Source organism: Eretmochelys imbricata, chromosome 11 (assembly GCF_965152235.1).
Source record: "Eretmochelys imbricata isolate rEreImb1 chromosome 11, rEreImb1.hap1, whole genome shotgun sequence".
Taxonomy (NCBI): domain Eukaryota; kingdom Metazoa; phylum Chordata; order Testudines; family Cheloniidae; genus Eretmochelys; species Eretmochelys imbricata.
Genome location: NC_135582.1, coordinates 76,218,984 through 76,223,926, shown reverse-complemented (window position 1 = coordinate 76,223,926; position 4,943 = coordinate 76,218,984). Strand labels below are relative to the sequence as shown.

The 4,943-nt window shown below is 56.3% G+C and overlaps 1 non-coding gene across 1 annotated transcript; it reads right to left on the bottom strand.

The window, feature by feature from the left end:
* Positions 1-4,654: 4,654 nt before the first annotated feature.
* Positions 4,655-4,736, bottom strand: TRNAS-CGA (transfer RNA serine (anticodon CGA)). The gene has a single exon. It is a non-coding gene; the product is annotated as a tRNA-Ser (tRNA).
* Positions 4,737-4,943: the final 207 nt, after the last annotated feature.

Below are 4,943 nucleotides of genomic sequence, written 5' to 3'. Positions count from 1 at the left end.
AAGCACCTTCCCGAAAGGCATCTAGTCTTCACTGGAAGACATCAAGAGATGGAGAATCCATCACTTCTCTTGCCAGTTTGTTCCAGTGATGAGTCGCCCTCCCTCTTACAAATCTCTGCCTTGTTCTAATGGTATTTTTCTGATTTCTGCTTCCAGCCATTGGTTCTTGTTCTGCCTTTCTTTGCAAGACTAAAGAGCCCTTTAAATACTTGGTGTTTTCTCTCAGCGAAGGCACTTGCAGGCTGCCATCAGCTCACCTCTCCATCTTTTTAAAAACTAAACAGACTGAGTTTTTCAATCCCTCCTTATAAGTCTTCTCCATCCCTCAAATATGGCTCTTTTCTGCACCCTCTCCAGTTTTTTTAACGTTATTTTTGAAATGTGGACACCAGAACGGGATGCAGTATTCCAGTGTCAGTCTCCCCGCTGCTGAATCACCTCCCTTTCCATCCTCTCTTTATGTATCCATGGATGGCGTCACGGACTCACAGGACTTGTGCTCTCTCTCAGCCTCGTACAGTCCTTGGGAGGAACCCCCTTCAGTGTGACAGCCCTTCTTGGAGATCCACTCTCTCAAGGGTTAAGCCGTAGGCCCTTCCGCCTCCTGGAACCCCTCTTCTCTGAGCCTTGAGCATGCCTGTCTGCCGTGGGCCCCCTCAGGGAGTCCCCTCACTCTGGACCCCTGGGGCCTCTACTCCCAGAGGGAAGAACGCAACCCCGATCCCGAGACTGCCGTGACTCTCAGCCAGCGTAAAAGAGAGGGGTTTACTGAGCATCTGAACACAGCACAGGAAAATTTCAGGGCCTCAGGCCTAACCTCCCTCTGCACAGTCCATCTAGGTCTCTCCTGCACCCGTGTGGGCTCTGGCTGTTTTCTCTCCCCAAGTCCAGAAGCCCGCTCCTTCCAGCTAAGCGTCCGATATCACCTTCCCACAAGCCTGTGTCCTCTGTCTTCTGTCCCAGGTGAACAGGCTGCCTGGGTCTCCTCTATCTCAGCCTCTCCTCTCCTCCCTCTTTTCTTTCCCCCTGGCTGGAAGCAGTCACCGGGTCTTCTCTCCTCAGCCCATTGTCCTACTACTGGCCCGACCTGGCTGTGACTTCCAAGCTGGGCCTCCCGCTCACCAGTCGCTGGGGTATCCATTCTCCAGGCCTTTGCCTGAGGGCCCAACTGACAGGAGAGATCACCGCTGGTCCTCTGTAACAGCAAACTACCTCTCCCACCAGTGCCACCTTGTTAAACAAACAGCACCCAGGGAAACTGAGTCCCACACACAGCATGCAAACCATTGAAAAACCAAGAAAATCCCCCCGTCATCACCGATGGCTTTGGCCCTGTTCCCCACAGCATCGCACCGGGAATGGATGTTGAGCGGCTTGCGCGGTATGACACCTAAATCCTTGACAGAGTCACGGCTTCCCGGAGTACAGTTCCCCCTCGGTGGCCTGCCTGCTCTGTCCTGCTGCCCCCTCCCACTGCGCCAAGAGGGGACCTGGTGACTGGAGCTGCTGTGGTTGTGTGAGAGCGCCGGGCTGAGAGACCAAAGGGCACCTCCGTCCTGGAACAGAGGGGTCTGGCCGGTAGGCGCAGTCGCCCCCGGTTTGGGGCACAGAAGGGGCTGTGGCTGGCAGCAGCTTGAAGCCCGTCCCCCAGCTGCGCTAGGCACTGTTTGAATGAGTGCAACGTCCGTGTTACATACGGGCTCCTGGGGCTCGGTCGGAAGCACTGAACTGCCTCAGAGTTCTCTGTTTGCAAGGTCGGTGCCAGGAGATTAGAGAGACAAGGCGGGGAGGGGATCTCTTTCATTCTCCAACTTCTGCTGGGGAGAGACAAGCCTTCGAGCTCCGCAGATCTTGTCCTCAGGCCCTGGTCTCTCTCTGTTAGCCGACGGCCAAGGATGTTTGGGGAGGAGCCAGCTATGCCCGTTTATACCATCCGTGACTTTAACCGCTAGGATGCACTGTCCCTTCGCGGCGGGCAGCCCGGGCTAGGCTGACGGATGCCCCAAGGTCCTAACCACCCGTGACTTTAACTGCTAGAGCTCAGAGCTCCTTCGCAGCGGGCAGCCAGGATTGACTGACAGGTGCCCCAAGAGTTTGCCCCGTGGAGGCGACACAACTCAACGCTAGGCTCTTAGTACTCTCACCTAATGGCCAGGCTTTAGAGCCAAAACGGCTGAGGTTCTTTAATTGTGTTGGCTGCTTTACAGTAAACCAGAGAAAACAAGTCAGGCTTATGCATAAATGGTTACCAAAATGTATTAAGCTAGATTCTAATCATGTGGTTACAAAATTGCTAGTGCCTACTTATTTAAATGTAGAGATGTTACACACACAAACAAGTTACAAAACTGAAGCCACAATCCCAAAGAAAGAAAACAAAGTATAGAGCTCTATTTCAAAATATGTGTACACTAAAGATAGGAGATCAGGTGTGGGTGCTTCTTACCCTCCTTGCATCTCTCGATTCCAGCGGTGCCAAGCCAGGATCGGTCACTCAATTCCGCGGAAAGACGAATAAGGGACAAGGCGTAGGGACCCTCTTAGCTGCAGAAGCCTTGGGAGGCTGTCACTTATCTGACCAGCAGATAGATAGTGAAAAGCACTCAAAACTCATGGTGCTGTAGGTCCCCTACTTATACCTCTGTACTCCTTTATTCTCTTTCTCCTTTCTTATGCCAAATTGAGGCTGGTCTGTCGGGGTGACGCCAGCTTTCGCAAGAGTAGTTTACACTTGCAAGGGAGAGAAACAATAAGTGTCGACTACTGGACATTTCTTTTATCAGGGTAAATATTTTCCCACCTAGGATGTTGGTGTGTGTGCATCACGCTATTTAGTAGGGGCTAAGAGCCATGTCTGTCACAGGGCCTCTGACAGGGCTGTCTGGCTACACTCTCCCCAACAGAACCGGGTCCAATAAACCATATGACCTCCCCGGCCTGGTCTTTCGGTGTTTTCTGCTCCCATGGGCGTGGCTGGGAAGGGCCACAGGGCTCAGCAGGCTCAGGGAGAAACCTCAGCCCCACTGGAGACAGGAGGGGAGCAAACCTCACAATCCGTGTGGTCACTGCAGGTCTGTGCAAATGCCCCCCACTCACTCAGTGGCAGTCTGTGGGGGAGGTCTAGGGTGGCCAGGTGTCCCGATTTTAGAGGGACAGTCCCGATTTTTGGGTCTTTTTCTTATATAGGCTCCGATTACCTCCCACCCCCGTCCCGATTTTTCACACTTGCTGTCTGGTCACCCGAGAGAGGTCTGGCAGCCCCCTCCCCAGCCACAGTCCATGCGTGCCCAGCAGTCCCTGTGAAAGCTCACCTTTTCTGGGTGTCTGTTTCACACCCTCTGCCAGAGACGGTCCCCATTCTTTCTCCAGTTCAGCTGGCAGCAGGTCTCGTGCGAGGGGTGGGGGAGAGCTGAGATTTCAGGCTGCCGTCTTATGGCGGGATTGCTGCGATTAACTGGCTGAACATGCTAATTCTGAGGACGAAACGGGGAAAGGGGCAGAGATCGAGAGTCAGGGAATGAAATGGAGAAAATAGAGGAAGCATTTCGAGCAAGGGCGAAGTGCAATGACCAGAATCCAGAATATTCTCTGCACCCCTTGTCTAACTCTGGGCCTGATTCTCTTCCGCATTGACGGCCCTTTCCCTGTCTCCGGCCGTGTCTGGAGGGCTTTATGCCCCTGTGCAGCCCCTTCACACTGCCAGGAAGGGAGAGGTGTTATGGAATCTTAGCCCAAAGAGGAACCAGGCCCTGTGTCACCTTCATCCTGGGTTTCAGATGACCCCGAGAAGTTGGGGGGCCACCGGGGTCTAGAGCATGGCCCTGCCACAGAGGCCCCGCCCCCAGTCATCCTCTTCCCCCGAGGCCCCGCCCACCCACTGTTCACTCCTCTGGCCCCCGAGGTCCCCCTACCTGCCCCTCGCTCCTCTCCGCCTCTTCCCCCAAGACTCCACTCACCCCCTGCTTGCTCCTCTCCGCCCCTTTCCCCGAAGGGGGGCTACCGGGGGGCCATGGGGCCAGGCACCCGTCCCTTTTCTCTGTCTTCGGTGAGCGGGGGGCAGTGGGGTCCTTGGGGAAGGAGGTGGAGCAGGACAGGAAGAGGCACGAGAAGACGGAGCCGCGGGGGAAAAGGCCGAGGGGGATGGGGCGCAGGTTTTGGGGGAAGAGGCGGAGGGGGGATGGGAAGAGGCAGAGCAAGAGCAGGGCATCGGGCTAAGAGGCAGAGGGGAGCGGGGTGTAGGTGGGGCCCCCACTTCTCTGGAGCTTCGCTTCCAGCGCTCGAAAGATGACCACGGGCCCAATGGCCTACGGATGGGAGACCCGCCCCACATCCCCAGCGTTTCCGCCCCACATGGACGGCCTTTTGGGTGAGGCTCAGTCTCCCGTGGCCTCTTGTACGGGCTGCCCGTGCTCAGCTGCTTCCACGCTCTGGAGAGGAGCAGCACCCAGGGGTGGGGCTGAGCCGGGGGGTGCTGGGTGAGGGGCAGAGGCCTCGGGAGCTGAGACCGCAGGGACACAGCATGAGGCACCATCCCAGGCATCCCCATGAAAGGAGCAGAACAGGGTTTACCTGGGGTGGGGAGTGTATGGAGAGCGTCTCAGGGTCGGTGGAGATGTATTGCCCTGGTGAGCAAGTGTGGCTAAAACACAGGCCTTGCTGTGAGCAGGATTTGAACCTGCGCAGGGAAACCCGAATGGATTTCGAGTCCAACGCCTTAACCGCTCGGCCCTCACAGCTGTGAGTGACGTGGCCCCCAGTGGCAGTCTCTACTGGAGCGGCTGGAAGCCGACGGGAGGGAGCTCTCCACCCTCAACGAGCAGCCGTAGCCATGTTGGCAGGAGAAGCTCTCCCAGCACCATAGCACTGTCCACACCGGCGCTTAGGTGTGTGTAACTTGTGTCACTGGGGGGGTGGCTTATTCACACCCCGAGCCACATACGTTC